Source organism: Rhineura floridana, chromosome 6 (genome assembly GCF_030035675.1).
Source record: "Rhineura floridana isolate rRhiFlo1 chromosome 6, rRhiFlo1.hap2, whole genome shotgun sequence".
Classification (NCBI taxonomy): Eukaryota; Metazoa; Chordata; class Lepidosauria; order Squamata; family Rhineuridae; genus Rhineura; species Rhineura floridana.
In genome coordinates this window covers 42,921,662-42,938,836 of record NC_084485.1, presented here as the reverse complement: position 1 = coordinate 42,938,836, position 17,175 = coordinate 42,921,662, and the positions used below count along the sequence as shown (strand labels likewise).

The 17,175-nt window shown below is 42.8% G+C and overlaps 1 protein-coding gene across 15 annotated transcripts in view; it reads right to left on the bottom strand.

The window, feature by feature from the left end:
• Positions 1 to 17,175, bottom strand: part of EPB41L1 (erythrocyte membrane protein band 4.1 like 1) — a 231,146-nt gene that overhangs the window by 198,534 nt on the left and 15,437 nt on the right. For 12 of the 15 annotated variants that reach the window (XM_061631565.1, XM_061631561.1, XM_061631580.1 and 9 more), the window contains exon 2: positions 9,545 to 9,601. The gene's annotated coding sequence lies outside the window, so the exon portion shown is untranslated. Of the gene's footprint in view, positions 1 to 4,912; positions 5,033 to 9,544; positions 9,602 to 17,175 lie in introns of all 15 variants that reach the window. The other 3 variants (XM_061631572.1, XM_061631571.1, XM_061631573.1) reach the window with 1 other exon arrangement.

Sequence of the window (17,175 nt, the reverse complement as noted above, 5' to 3'; positions counted from 1 at the left end):
GGGATAGAGAAAAGTTCTTCTCCCTCTCTCATAATACTAGAACTCGTGGACATTCAAAGAAGCTGAATGTTGGAAGATTCAGGACAGACAAAAGGAAGTACTTCTTTACTCAGCGCATAGTTAAACTATGGAATTTGCTCCCACAAGATGCAGTAATGGCCACCAGCTTGGATGGCTTTAAAAGAAGATTAGACAAATTCATGGAGGACAGGGCTATCAATGGCTACTAGCCATGATGGCTGTGCTCTGCCACCCTAGTCAGAGGCAGCATGCTTCTGAAAAGCAGTTGCCGGAAGCCTCAGGAGGGGAGAGTGTTCTTGCACCCGGGTCGTGCTTGCGAGCTTCCCCCAGGCACCTGGTTGGCCACTGTGAGAACAGGATGCTGGACTAGATGGGCCACTGGCCTGATCCAGCAGGCTTTTCTTATGTTCTTATGTTCTTAACAGCAAGTCAAACATCAGTCAATGGAAAAACTGGCTTTGAAGTTGGTACTCCCAGAAAATGTTACTGGCCAATGGCAAAGGAATCCAGGAAACAGGGCCAAAATGAGATGTATTTATTTATTTACTTATTCTAAAATATTTCTATCCCGCCCTTCTACCTTAAAATAGGGCACTCAGGGTGGCTTACAAAACTAAAATCAAACACATACATAATAAAATTGTAAACAGTAAAATCACAAAAACATTAAAATAAATTAAAATATATATAATACAATTAAAATACATAAAATACAATATATATATATACACACACACATATACATATATATAGGGAGTGGTAAAGGGAGTACAAAGGTAAAATTTAACGTAGAAGGCATTAAATCAGTGTCAGGCTCTACCTTCAGTCCCTCCCAAAGGCTCTCTGGAACAAGATCATTTTCAGAAGTCTCCGGAAAACTAACAGGGAGGGAACAGAGCGGACTTCTTGGGGTAGGGTATTCCAAAGCTTGGGGGCCACAGCTGAAAAAGTTATCTTCCGTGTGCCTGTCAGTCTCACGTCTTTCACTCCAGGCACACAGAAGAGACCAGAGGCAGATGATCTTAAATCCCGGGCAGGTACACATGGGCATAAGTGGTCCCTCAGGTATATTGGTCCAAGGTCGTTTATGGCTTTAAAGGTCAGAACCAGCACTTTGAATTGGGCCCAGAAACAAATTGGGAGCCAGTGGAGTCAATAAAGCACAGGGGTAAAACGCTCCCTGCGCCATGCTCCAGTTAACATTCTGGCTGCTGCATTTTGAACCAACTGCAATTTCTGAACCATTTTCAAAGGCAGCCCCACACAGAGTGCATTACAGTAATCAAATCTCGATGTCACCAATGCATGTGTCACTGTGGCCAAGTCAACTGCCTCCAGGAACGGTCACAGCTGGTAGTCCAGTTTGAGTTGGCCAAAAGCACTCCTGGCTACCACAGCCACCTGATATTCAAGCAGCACAGCAGGATCCAGGAGGACTCCCAAACTGCGGACCTGCTCCTTCAAGGGGAGTCCAACCCCATCCAGAACAGGTTGCAACCCCGTCCCTGGTGCATTTTTCTCTTGACCAGCATCACTTCCATCTTGTCTGGATTAAGCTTCAGTTTGTTAGCCCACATCCAGCCCTTCATAGCCTCCAGGCACCGGTTTAGGATGAGCACTCCCTCCCTGCAATCAGGTGGTAGCAGAGATAGAGCTGAGCGTCATCAGCATATTGATGACATTGTACTCCATATCTCCTGATGACCTCTCCCAGCAGTTTCATATAAATGTTAAAGAGCATGGCAAACAGAATGGAACCTTGCGGTACCCCACAGGCCAATGGCCAGGGGGTCGAGTAGTAGTCTCCCAGCACCACTTTCTGGGTCCTGTCTGTCAGGTAGGACCGGAGCAACAGTAAAACAGTGCCTCCCAATCCCATCCCGGCTAGATGGCCCAGAAGGATACCATGGTCGATCGTGTCGAAGGCCGCCGAGAGGTCCAGCAGCACCAACAGGGATAGGGATTATTATATCCAAATATATAATATAATTATATTATGGGCTCCTGCTGGGAGGAAGGGCAGGACATAAATCAAATAATATAAATAAATGGGGTTTCTCCATCACAGTCTGGCCTGTAAAGTTAGTGGCCACAGACAAGAGGAACCTCTGTAGAATCTGTACATAACTGTTAGTTGGTTTGAAGAGTACAGAGTCCCTTTGAGACTTTAAGGGAAGACTTCATAGCCAACCCAGCAATCTTCCACCGCAGCCTGCAATTGTTCTGTAGAACCATCTTGCCAACTACTGTGTTGGGAAATCCAACAGGCTATCATTTACCTCCAAGTTTACAAATACAGCATCAGCATCTGCATCTTTACTAGCAGCTTGCGTGATAGGGTCACAGTCTTTAAAAAAGTACACCAAAAGATTGGGGCTTTTTCTTTATCTCTTTCCTGTTTGATATACAGACACAGTCACAAGCTCTACATGATATTCATAAGATAGATTATTATACTAGCTGTGCTTGAGCTGTAAAATGAGGCCAGAGAATGATAACTGGCTCATATGAACATTGATAAGAGTACCACCCCACTCTTTGTAGGAATCTTGAAATGCTTACTTAGAATCATCACCATCTAGGAGGAGATCAGGGAGCTGCAAACAAAATCAAGACTGGAAACACACAGTCACATCCAATCTCACCCTAGGGCCGGGGTTTTCATTCCATATTCTCACACATTTAAGTCTAGCCTTAAGCCTAGTATTTAAGCAATTACGTACATTTATTGTAATCAATAGTTCAACTAACTCATAATTCCTTTGGGCATTAAATTATGTCTAAATCTTTTTGTAATTGTCGGGGAGAACCCTATTTCTATCTTCACACTGTATTATCTCCTGCATGTTCCCGTCCTTGAGAAAGAGCATCCAATTCCATGGATGCCTGAGACTTCCAAAGGAAGTAAGCAATGTCCATGAAGTCATCAGGTCAAAGTCAGGTCAGAATACAGGGCACACCAAACAGGACCTTGAACAGCTCCAAAGCGGCCCAGCTGACTGATAGCGTCTCTTCATAAGGCAGCTACTGCAGCAGGCAGCAAGGGAACTGGAGTATGATAGGCTTCACCTCCCTGAAGGAACTGACCAGGTAGTTAAAAGGCCCTCACCTTATTTTGTAGTCTTTGACTTATGAAAGACTGGGGAGATAGGGGTACTGCAAGAGTTTTATCCCGCAAGTCAGAGGACAGTGGCACAACTGTATCTTCTGGGTAAGGGTATTGCAACAGTTTTATCTTACAAGTCAGAGGATGGTGGCACAGCTGTGTCTTCTGGCTGGGAGGACCCAAATAAGGTACTTCCCTTGAGGAAGCAGCCTCAACCTCAGAGTCCTCCAATGTGCAGTGGGTCATGACAGAATGGAAATACATATTCAGAAATATGTGCTACAGCCTTTCTTGGACTGTGTATCACTTCAGAGTACAGTTGGTGGTGGGGCTCACATCTCAATGCCTGCTTCTCACACATGCAAAAAATCAAAAGCCTGCCTGCGTGTAGAAAACGACTACATCAGAGAAGGCTAAGCTAGAACTCTTCTACCTGGCAGTTCCATTTTCCAGAAAGAGGGAGTTTTGATGCAAGAGATCATTAAAATTTGCTGTTTACCACCAGCAGCCTGAAGGGGTACAACATAAGATCCTTTCAACTGTCCAGTGATATTTCGGAATGTGTCATTTGGTTGCAAGTCTCCATATGCAATACCCTTTGCAGTTTGTGTGCAAATAAGGGACAAAAGACCTTCACATGATATCCTCAGTGATGGAGCTATGATACTGTGCCAGGTAAGGAAATGACTGGGGTTCCAAAATAAAAGGAAGCCTAACAACAGACTTTCAAATAGTGACTATATTAAGCTAATAACATCACTGTTTCTTCCGACCCTGCACTCTAAATGGAGTATGAGTGAGGTAAGCAACTGAATGCACACATACCCTTTGTTGTTACCCTGGTGGTCACCACGGCAGTGCCCTGGCAGCTATGAGAACACAATGTCCATCTCTCCTTAAAGATAGCGGAATGAACAGAATGTTCAGTTCATGCTATTTTCCCCCACACGTAGCCCCACATGTCACTGCTTACCTTCCCACAAACACACACCTATCTTCCAGTGGGGCAGGCTTCCTGCCATCCATTTAACTTCAAGGAGGCCCCTTCCAGTTGCCCAGTTAAGGCAGGAAACTTTCATGGACTACTCAACATCACTGTTATCATTAAACAGTTTCCCTCCCAAGCTAATAAACACATTGCTTTCTTCAACGTACCACATTAGCCCAGGCATTCTTTTCCTCACATCATTAGAATCACACAAGGGAACCATGGGGACATGCTAGCTGGCTCAGTCCACTCTGTCATGTCCCCGCCACAGTCAGTGAACTGGTGGGTGGCTGTAGGAGGAAAGCTGCTATACTCACAGCTGTTCCCTGTGTAATTTAGAACCCTGATTGTGCAGGGTTCTAAGTTACATGGGGAATGTCCATGAGGACAACAGGCTCCCTGCAGCAGATGTTTTACTTCCAGTGTGTGGAGGCCAGTGGGCCTGGGGAACAGGAATGCAATGCAAGGGGCAGAGGTCTCTATTGCATCCCCCCCCTTGTATGAGGACAAGAATGCCTCCATAAGGATATAACTCCAATACCCCTACAGCTCTGTGCTGGGCGAGAAAGCAGCCTAAAAGAAAAAGAAAGGAAACAGGAACATTGAGGAGGCATTGATTCCACAATAGCAGGACACACAGAAACAAAATGTATGTGCATCCAGGCACAAGTTTCACCATGGCAAAGGCATCCCAGCAGAAAGCAAGCACACAAGGAAACCAGTCTTCTCAAATCCAAGTTCAGGCTCTTTGGGTTTTTCATTTCTCCTACAACAATTGAGAATTTGTGGCAGATTACCTGGGAGTCTCAGTCAGGCTGACAGGATGACTGTCAAATTAGTTCTTTTGTAGCTGTACTTTTTCTTTCCCTTGCTGACATGATCACACCTGCGAGATGAAGCTAAATGTGCTGTACAAACTGGAAAATCCAAAAACAAAAGACTTCAGTCATAGGACCTGCAGCCCAGTTCAAATTATAGGAGATATATGACAGACTCGGTTTTATTCTTAGGGCTTGCTGCACTGTTGGTACATCCAAAGATCCTGGAGACAGAGAGACCTCCCCTCCCTTCTCTCCTTCCACCAATTTCACATGGTTTTCCAATAAATTGTTACTGCCTGTTGTAGCAAGGAAAAAAAGGGCTGCAATCCAGGAAAGAGAAAAATACTAACAGTTAAGCAAAACTCCTAGAGATGTTAGTTAATGCAGAATCAAATATTGAGCCCAAGAGAAGGGTTTTAAAATAACCCATTATAATTGAAATACCTTTATCACTAGGATGATTGAGCTTGCAAATAAATCAATAGTGTAAGCATGTACGCATAGAATTTCTATCAGGCCAGACTAGACAAGAAATTGGTACATCCACTTTAAGCCTTGTTCTACCAGAAGCACATTTAAAGAAGCTGCATGTGTCTGATTTTGTGACAAGGTATGCAGGTGAGGCATGCAGGTCTCTCCTCCACCTGTGGCTTATCTTCCTGTAACCCATTCTTCAAGGTGATTTTTCTTCCATGGGGCTCTGATATAGGAACTGCACCTGGCTGCTTTAAATTCACCTCCGAGAATAGAGAGCAGCCACCCCTGTTAACAGTTAATGTGTCAATTCCCTATGAGAACTTTTTAGACTTGTTTTGGCCAGTCAACACCCACCTGCTCTAGACCTGACATAGCATCAGGTGTGAGGCAGGTAAAGGTGGGGCTTGGACAAAAGGGTCTCTGCAGATGTTGAGAATGCTTTGCAGACTCTTTTGACCACAGAGCTTGATTTCATATCACATGGGCAAAAATGGGTCACCTCATCTCACATTTTTCTGACATCACTGTGATGCTGGATTCAGTTCCTCACCCCTACTTTAGATGGAGTTACAAAATGTTGATCTTTAACAACATTTCCAGAAATGTTGAAGCCAGCAAGAATATTAGATTCATAGCACTAGAAAGAATGGTGAACTACCCAGAGGTGGTGGAAATGCTATGAATTAAAATGGACTCCCTTTACCACAGTTCAGTGTCATCACTGCCTCAATAGGCTCAGTGGTGCATAGAGCACTGTATCTCCATCTTAACCTTTAGCAGAACAGGTCTGACAACAGGTCAGAGGCAAAACAAAATGCAATTACTGGGTTTTTAACATGTGTGGGATTGACCGAGGGCTACGAAGCATGTAAGGCATTGAGATGGGTGTCCAAGTCCTCATCTGTCTCTCTTCCCTTGTTTTCCTTTTTTCCCCCTCTTTACATTGATTATACTTGTAACACAGTTCTACATGTAATACGGGTGCTTTCTTTAAAAAAAAAAGCAAAGTAAAAAGTCAATAAGGAATAGCGAAGATTAGGAATTGGTAATAAAGGAGAAGAATTTCCAAAAAGTGTGGGTTATATTCAGCTAAGTTGAAGTAGGCCCACTGAAATTAATAAACCTAAGTTAGTCATGTATTGTAACTTCAGTGAGTTTACTCTGAGTAGGACTAAGTCTGGCCCACCTCTAGTGAGATGAAAGTTTCTCCCTCTGCCTTGATTATGTCAAAGGTATGCTTTTATTGGATCAATAAAACTGAATAGGGGTGGTTAACCCCTGGCTTACAGGCCTGATATGCTCCCAAAAAACAAATGTTCCAAATCCCACTGATTTTGGTGGTGGCAAAGAACAACAAAAAAGTAAAGTAAACAGTAACACTGGGTTGGGCAGAGAGGTTTAAATCTCTCCATACAGCTCAGAGCCCTGATGGGGATGCAGATCGCCCCCCATCCCTTAGGTCACAATAAAATAAAATGAACCAACTGTGGTGTAGAAGATGTTTAGAAGGAAGAAGTCCTTATTGCTTTGGGGGGTTACAGTGGGAAAGGGAATAATCTGGGGATCAACTTTTCATCTTTCATATTCCTCCTCATCTGCTGAAGGTAAGGTGGAAGTGTGTCTTGTTTCAAGTGCATTTTGGAGTTAAACACTCACTGCCAAATATCCAAACAGGTTATCCCCAGAGGAAGAGTTTTTAGTGGGAAACACAGTGTCTGGACCCACCATCAGTTATGTTGCAAGCACAGAGACATACACAGAAAGGCAGAAAATTGATGCTATTCCCTTAGTTAAGTTCTGTCCATCTTCCCCCTCCCCCCAAAAAAGAAATGTAATACTCATTATCCATAACAGAGGGAGTTTGGGGCAATAGGGACGGGAAAGTATAGAACAAAGGCATGCCATTGACCCAGATCTTGCAATAATACAAGATAAGATACTTGGCATTACTAAACAGAAATTGCCCATAAAAATTTACAGGCCAACCTACTCAAGAGAGAAAAATCTACAGCCCGTAAGGATTTTATCTTCGTCCATGCCAGTGAACCATTTACAGGTCTCCTCAAAGACATGGATTCCCCTTATGGCACTAGTGTGATATTTCTTTTGCCCTGAAAAGATTGCAGTCACTGCTGCAGTCACTGCTTCACTCACTCAGACACAGACACACACACAGAGAGAGAGAGAGAGAGAGAGAGACAGACAGACAGACAGACAGAGCTTCCTCTTGCCCTGGAAAGAGGTACCAGCCCTATCCTACAACAAGAACATTTTGTCAGGTCTAATTTCATCTCAGCTGCAACTATGGACGCATGATAGGATCATCAAACAACATAGGATCAAAGTATCAGAACCTAAGCAGGACTGGGAAGAATCCGCTTATCACTTGGAAAGTGTTCACATGTTAGAGCTAGTCTATTGTTTACCTAAGGGGGAAAAGTTGTATCAATAAGCAGCTCCACACTTTATGCTGCAATCATGTTTGCTGATTAGGCATATAAGGCAGGTGGAAACAAGCATTCAAGGGTCTGCTTTTGTTGTTCATATTTTGCATATTAGCCACAGAACACACCCATTATCATGGAAAACAACTATCACATGAAGCATGGACCTTCTTTGAGGAAAGTGCCATGCTCTATCCCAATCCACACCTATGCAGCAAAACATGTTGTGCAGCGTACACAACAGTGATATCAGATTTTCTAGAAAAAACATGGAAAGCACGGAAAGCATACACAACTCTTTAAACACCAATGCCTGGAACTGTGCTGGAAAGGGGTGGAATAGGCATTTCTTAAGACAGTTTATCTTGGAAATGTATTTTGGCATATGCATATTTGTCCAAGTGCATATGTGCATGCATGGATCTGTGCACATCTGTTGACTTGATTGTTATCACCCCAAAACTTCATCATGTGTATAGTCTGAATTATTACCCTTCATTCTGTTCTGTGGACATCTAACATATGTTTCTTGCAGTCAGCTGTACAAAATAGCCACCAGCCACCACTATGATGGAAGACCACCAAGATGTGTCATAAATAGACACTATAGTGGCACAGCAGGAGGTGGTACATGGGGTCAGATTGGTTGGGTCGGGATTTCTGAATTATACAAGCATTCATGCTCAAAGCAATGAATATCGTAAGAATCAGCTGGAAGCCTATCCACAAAACTCAGTTTCACATTGCATGTAATTGCAGCAGCCCAAGGCAGGGCAGACCAGGGTTTAACCAGCATGAAGGGGGAGGGTGGCAAGGCCAATTTTAAGAGTAGAAAGGCATGCATGCAATCCTTCTTGCAGCCCCTTCCTGACTCCCATAAATCTTTCTCTCTGGGCGGGGCAGGGGGAGGGGGAGGGAAAGGAGTTCTGGTAATAAACTGTTGAGATACAAGCTTCAAGAAGGGGAAAGGGTTCACTTCCCCTCACCTGTGCACTCCTTTTGCTCTTAATATTAGATCCTACCCTGCTTATACAAGATTGCAGCAGGGCCAGATTTTAAAAAAGTGCACCAGGGGACTGAACCACCCTCCAGCCATGAACAAAGACCAAGATCACCTGCATAGTAAACATTCACAACCACTGAAATTACATGAGTGCAACAGATAATCCCTAGGACAAAAATATTTTCAATTAGGAAGCTGAAAACCAGAATGGTCCACATTCAGAGTACACTGTCTGATGCTGAACCAGTGAATCCTTGTACCAGCCTCTTCTCCAAAGCAGAAACATGGCTGCTTTTTTCATATTGCCATTTTTAGCACTGCAAAAGTAAGACTTCTAAAGCACTGGCTGCAAGCTGCAGCTGCATTTGGCCTCTTGCCACGTGTACCTCTTAAGTTAATTAAGATACAACATGCAGGCAACTCTGTTTTAATGCCTAGTGAAGCTTGATGCTGCTTGCAGGTAAGACAACCAAGGTGGATGCTTTGTAGGTTTTAAAAGCTAATGCCTTTTAAGCACTTGCAGAGGAAGTACACCAGGAAACAAATAAATATGAGAGGATAGCTGTTTTTTAAAAAATGATAGAAGACTCCATTCAACCTTTTTTATTCGTCAACTTCCATTCAAAGAAGCACAAGTGATGGGTTTGAGAAAACAGCAATTAAACGCTTAGGAAGAAAACTCACCCAGTCTCCAGCTGCTGTCTTGGGCTATTTTTTCTCCGTTCAAGCACTGTTCAGACACTAAGGGAGAAAAAAATGAAAGGGGAAGATTTTTTTAATGCTTTCCCTGAAAAGATCAGAATTGTGCCATCTACAGAAATTGGCATTGTTAAGCTGCCTCCTATTACTTTCCAAGATCAGAAATTTCTTCTGCTACCTAAACACTGTAAACCAGCAGTGGAGAACCTCTGGTCTATGGACCTAATTACGCCAGCCAGGCCTCCCCATATGGCGCACAAGGCCATTTTGACCATTCCATACCCTCCTGGCATATATGATGTCAGGTGTAGGGCAAGTAAAAGAGGTTTGTGACTAGGTCAAAAAGAGTTTTGCAGGCTGTACAGAGGCACCTGCAAAGCCCTGCACAAAGTTGTGTGTGGTGCTTTGAAGCCCTGCCAATCAGCTGATTGTTGGGCCTTCCAAGTGCCACATGAGACTCTACGCAAGCACTGCCAATCAGCTGATTTTGTGGCCTTTGAAGCAGGACATCTGATCTCATTGTGACAGAAAGTCATTCACAGGCAGGCAGCCCCAACCACCTATCAAACTTAGCCTCTGGGAGGTGGGGGAGTTAAGGATCTGGCCCATCAGCCCGATCCAGTTCTCCGCCCCTGCCGCAAACTGGAAGCAGTTCCATGCAATATATGACAACTGTATATTTACCATAGGGACCCGTGTTTCCTGCATCACACATGGAAAGTCTGAATGATATACATCCTTGAACATCCACGTACATGCACTGGGAAACCATCACCCAATCTGGTCTCCCAGACATTTACCATTATTTAAGTGCATCTGTCATTCACAGTTTATACATTTGTTACAGAAAGCCAGTATTATAACCACAATGCTACAGCTATTGCATATTGAACCGCCCTGTATTTACTACAACCAAGAAAATTCACTCGTACCATGTAGTATATAAACATGCATCTTTTCACTGACAAAGATGAATGCTGCAGCAGCACTTTCTTCAGTCAGCCAATCTGCTCTCTGTGTACATTCACTATCAGACTTATATATGAAAGCAATACACGTATGTATTTACTAAAGCCAATCCTGGGGAAACAATCAATCTCTCAAGAAATGAAATGGATACTTTTTGTGGCCTGCACAAGGAATTGTTAAACACATGCTAATTTTAGAGCCATCTGTCCCGTGTGCCATTATCTTCTCATTATATATATATAATAACTTCACCACTGCTGCTCCAGCCAGCACCCAAGCATTCTGCAAGGCAAGCAGTGTTCATTTACAGATGCTGATGCAGAAGCCATAAGGATCTAGATTTGGACTTAAGCCGCAAAAGGTAGCTTACAGAATCATCACTTCCATCTGCAACTGTATCAGTTTAACATCAACATTCTACAATGGCCTGTTTTTCACATTAGTCTGTATTTTTGTTTCTGTGGAGGGAAAGGAGAACATTTACACAAGGACAACAAAGAAGAAATGCTCCTGTTAGCCGGGTTGCACTTCCTCATTCTGTCTATACACAGCTCTAAAATAGCCACCATTATAGGATATTGATAAAAGATCAGAACAGTGTAGATTTTCACCAATAAATCCTTAGCCATAAGGGTTACCTTGGTATGACCTCCTGTATATAATACTACATTAAGGAAAACAGCTTGCTTTCATCTTTCCCAAGTGCGACCATGATCTGTTCACCTTTCTCGGCATATTTCTTGTACTGCCATCTCCTGTTCACAAAGCAGTTTGGCCCTCCTTCCTCTTTTATTACTGTAACCTACTTCCCAATCTCTAAAATTCAAGTTCTGCAAACGTATTTCTCTCAGTATAAATTTATGAAAAGTAAATTAAGATCCGTTATTTGGGTTGAAATGGTACATTTTTGTTGCAAGCTCCAGCTGTGAAATCCAAGTTCATTCAACCTAAGTTTTGGATATCTGGAGCCTATCTAAATGAAACAGAGACTTTGGTATCAACCCAAAGTAGCAAGAACCGTGGCTACTACTTACAAAACACCATACAAGACAAAACTGCAGCTGTTCAAGTGGCATCTTCTATATCTGGGGTAATTAACCTATTTTAGCCAGAGAGCTTCATTCACCCATGCCAGACACTGCTGTGGCCACATGCCAGCAGTGGGTGTGGCCACCCCACTATCTCTTACACACATACAAATAAATACTGCCTTCCCTCCATAGGGGATCCATGCTGAGAAAAGTGGCTATCAGTTCCCTCCCCAGTCATGAAATTATTGATCTAATTCCAGGGAGGGGGCAATTTGCATCCCCATCAGTGCTTGGTAGGGCAGACAAGCTTAATCCTCTCTGACCACTCCAGAAATGGGTTTGCTTTATTTATTTTCTTTTTGCTACCATCACCAAAATGGGTGGAGTTTTGGGAGACCCAGGGCTGGTGCCAGGCATGACTGGGCCCTTGGGCACCAGCCTGCTCTGGGCCCACAGTGCCTGCCAGCATGCACGCCTACCTCTTCCAGTGCAGTGAATGCTGGGCGCACTGCTCATTTATGCCTGCCATCAATCTAGATGGCAACAGAGGCTTCCCTAAGGGGCTGATGTGTCTGCCACCATCTTGGTTGATAGTATACATGCATACTACAGGTGCGCACATGCTGCCATCAATCAAGATGGCGGCAGGGGCATCAGCCCTTTAGGGAAGCCTTGGCCACCATCTTGGTTGATGAGAGGTATGCACACAGCATTCACCACAATGGGAGAGACAGTGGGCATCATGGGCCTCGGTGGTTGTATGGGGGGGGTGCCTAGAAGCTTTCCCTCTCTGCAATCTGCAGCAGGGTTGGGAGCCTATGGTGCTGTGGATCACAGAATGGGAGCACTACCCTCCCACCCTAAGGAGGGTCCCCTCTGGGCCACAGGGGCCCTCAGCCAGGGTTCAACCTGGCCACTCTTTAGCACCGTGCCTAAGGAGACCGGAAAAAATTGATTGAGGACTAGATTAGGTCCTTGTCTTGAGGTCCACCACTGTTCTGTGTGAACAAGTGAAGAACTCGGTTACAGGTGCTGCACCACTATACTTTATCTGCACTCATTATGGGAATCGTACATGCTTTCAGGAGAATAAATGCATAAGTAACCTATTACAGAATGCCTTACTAGTTTGATATTAAATGCAAGTGGCTACATTTTCCCAGTCAATTAGAACCTTTTTAAATTACCAAAGGCAGAAACAGTGTAGTCTGTGTCCTTCGTGTTTTTTTTTAAAAGAGTGAAAAATTCTGCACTACTGTAACACAAAAATCTGCAAAATAAATTCTGCAGCAGCTCCTTATGCAAACTACATATGTCTACATACATTCATTTGTTCTGGATCATTTATTCTGCTTTTGCTCACCACAGAAAATGGCCAAAACAAAATTGTGCCAAACACAGAAGTTCCACTTTTGGCTACTGGAAATTTTATTCAGACTCACCTTCTGAAATTCCACTAGACTTTGTCCATACCCATTGAAGCTTATTTCTGTAGCCAAAGTGGCTAGAAACTTGCTTTAAACTAAAATAATTTTCAGAATGAACCAAATTCTGAATGTGCACAGAATTGTAAAACATCACCCCAGCTATAAGTGTCAGTACATTAAAACGGGGGCGGGAACCAACATAACCTAGAATCGACAAGAGCAAACAAAGGGCAGGTGCAGTGCAAGTCATTTGATCAATGGCAAACCTAGAAATTCCTGATATTCCAGTTCTACATCTTTAGAAGCAAAGTCTGCCAAGTGTATTGTAAAAACATGGCAACATACACTGCAAGGACAAGTACTTAAAATACACCTGTAACAACATTTCTACAATACTACAACAGCCGCAGAACAACAATCAATTCAACACATCAGACACAGCAGTTCATTTGTGTGATCTTCATAAGAATGTTCAGGAAATGGCAGCAACAAGTGACAGGTAGTATCTTGCAGAAAACACTTTCCTTCTTGCAAATTCTCTTTCTGGGGTTTTGTTTTCCTCTCTTGCTATTCTCATTTTACTGTGACAATTTTATACCCATTGTATTTTTATTGTGTTTCAATATTTTATTGTATGCCACTTCAGGGACTTTGCCAAAAAAGTAGCTTATCACTCACAATAAATAGCTTCAAAATGTAAATCCACAAGAAACCCTACTTTTGACTGCAATTGTGGCTGGCAGTTTTAAAACACAGGCAAAACTCTTGCAATACAAACAGCTACGGTTCAGCTAACAGGTTACATGTTGCCTGACTCTTCAACTTCTTATTCCTCATGAGCTTCGCTGTTTCAACAAGCCTGTTACAGCAACAAAAAAGGGGAGGGGGAGATGGCACAATTACATCACAGCAAACTGCTAATGAAGACCTTGAACAACATTGCCCCCAGCAAAGTTATACTAACATGTAATTTAATAACCTTTTACCATATAGGGAAACTCAAATATGCACAGTAATAGTAAATAAATTACTCATAACTGTAATTCCTCATATATGCAACAGGCTAGCTCAGGGGCAGGCAACAAGGGGTATTTATAAGCTAGATCAAGAGTAGTCAACACAGTGCCCTCCAAATGCTGCTAGACTACAACTCCCAGCCGGGATGACCAGCGATCAGGATGGGAGTTGTAGTCCATCTGGAGAGCACCATGTTAGCTACCCTTGATCTAGCTCAGCCTTTCCCAACCAGTGTGCCTCCAGATGTTGTTGGACCACAACTCCCATCTTTCCTGACCATTGGCAATGCTGGCTGAGGTTGATGGGTGTTGTGGTCCAACAACATCTGGAGGCACACTGGTTGGGAAAGGCTGAACTAGCTTATATCATCACATCCGTTAAAAAAAAAATCTGTTATTTTTACAAACTGTGCTCAGATAAACTGACGCAAAAGAACAATGGGTTGTATCCAACAAAGTCATCCCATCAGCACAAAGACTTCTGCCTGTGCAATGGGACTTTCTCTCCCCACAACCCCAAATCTGCTCTGAAGGGTTGGGGGAATGCCTAAAACAGATTGGAGAGCACAGGGAGAGGAAGTCCCATTGCACAGACATTCTTGCAGTAATGGAAACAACCCACTGTTATGTTAACAGAGCTCCTGCTCTAAACCAGGCAGCTGTGGTGCTACTTTTAAGTAGTACCATCCTCTATTCCAATAACGTACAAGCCTAGCAGCACAAATCTTATTCCTATCTATTCAGAATTAAGTCGTAATGAGTTCAATGTGGTTTACTCTCAAAGGATAGGATTGCAGCCTAAATCTTTAATGCTGTCCTCAACTACATGCCATATACGAGGGGAAAGCAAGCTGTGATAAACTTGTACAAACCAACTTACTCCAAGAAATCCTGTCCTGGTAGTGTAAAATCCCTCCTCCCAACAGACCAATTTATTCAACTACTACAAGGCTTAGGAACAACAAAAACAGTAGATTTTAATCACTTCAAATTTGTGAAACGGGCTTGCATTTAGAATTTCAGTGAGAACAAATGGGACTTGCAATAAAATATCACTGTACAGCATGCTCTGTTCAAGGTTCCAGCCCTTTCCCAGGATATGCCATTCTAGCTTTCTGTGAACACTGAGCATGCTCAGTCCTCAGTGGACTGTTTTGGAAGATTTTTGCCTCCCCCCCCCTTGGGTTTTTTCCTAAATATTTTTTGTATTTCTAGAAAGGTCGGGGTTCTCTCAAGTATGTTGATACCACTATCTTGTTTCTTGATGGTCTCATTTTCGGGGCAATCCTATTGCCACTCACAAAGTTTGCCACTCACAAAGGAGGCAGCCACTGCATCAAACATTGGTTCAACTCAGCAACCAATCATATGGTTTTAGGCAGGAAGCAGTACATATTTCTGGTATTGTGGCATCTACACTGGTTACAGATTCATTCCTGGGCTCAGTTTAAAATGTTGGTTCTTACTTTTAAAACCCTAAATAATCTGGGGCCTGATTACCTTAAAAACCACCTCCTCCTATATGTTCCTTCTCTCCTGCACATATCCTTCCACCAGCTGTTTGGCAGGACCTTTTAAGTCACAGCACCATTGCTCTGGAATACCCTTCCAAAGAAGCTTGCTTAGCTCTAGTAGTGTTAGTGTTTGTCATCTGGTAAGAAGCAATACATGGTAACTTCAGGCGTTTTGGGGCAGATTGATACATTGGTACCAAGTTGGATTGCATCAATGGTTGGTTCAGTTTTAATGTGGTTTAGTTGCTTATTTTTTACTTTGGGGGTATTTTTTAAAAAATTCAGTTGTTAGCTGCCTTTCATAAATCAAAGACAATATACAAATAAAGATGCCATCTATAAATATTCAATGTTACTTAGATTTCAATATCCACCCTTTTAAAAACACCTTCAGTTGCAACTGTATCTGTGCTGCCATTGCTTTTAGATAGCAGAAAGCAAGGAGAGGAGTGGAATGGAGGCTTTGGGTACCTTTATCTCTTGAAGCAGGAAAGACACATGGCTTGTTCATGTTACAGTGAAAACGGCACAAGGCATCTCTACACATGTAGAAGTGTTTGTGTAAAAGAGTATACACTTCTTGATTTGTGCAGCTCAGCTATTTTGTACACAGGTACACACTGTACACTCATTGAACATTATATGTTAATAACTGTATGAGTGTACAATTCAACTATCTGTGTTCACAGATCGTACCCCCATTGAATTTAATATGCAAACACACCTATGGCATAAGATGATTTCACACCAATTCAGGTCACAGACAAGATACCAGCACAGCAGCCTTTGCCGTCTGTACCCCACAATCCAGTTATCCATCACTGGGCAGTGAATACACAACTGATACACTGTATGATAAAAGTGACATAGGTCAGTTTGCACCAATATGAAACAGAGGTACAACCAAGCTGTAGATCTGCACTGAAGTGTTTGTACTCCTGATGAACAAGTTCCATCTTTATCTTTTGTGGCTTCATTCCTGGGAAAAGTGGTTGCATGCATGAGTCAAGTTCAGTATCACCTTTTTCCAAGGGGATTTTAGCATCCCTAACTATTTAACCTGCTTTATCCAGAGTCAGAAATGCTCAGAAAACTTCCAAGGGCCATGAAAATTCTTTTCCAAAACACTGCCTTGATTGTGAATTCAGTTAAGAGAATTTAGTCCTCATGGATGCATTTGCCCTGCTAAAAGTGGGTTCAAAGCCTTGCAATCTTGCACCCAAAAATATACATACAGAAGCCAATTGGAAAGTAATTGTGTCAAAATAGATATGTTTATTCAGTATTACTCTCTGTTTTAAGTGCAGTGTGTGCTGCTATTTGGAGCTGGTAGAGAAGGGAACAGCATCTTGTAAGCTTTATGGAATATATTTACCCCACTAGAGGGAAAAAAAGGTAATCTGTAGTTCAATTTGTTTATTTAAGAAGAAAAGAGAAGATAAAATAGTCTTTATAAAGCCACAGAGGTAAGCAGCGGCCCAGGTATGTTCTCCTAGAAATTGCACGGAACTGCTGAGAAATCTAGTTATTCCTTCTTTTCAGCTCCTCAATGCACCTGCCTAATTGGTAGGAGGACAAAGCACAGTGGGAAATCGCCTTTTGAGTGAGTTCAGTTTAGACCAGGGATAGAGATGCTCTCCAGATGCTGTTGGATACAGC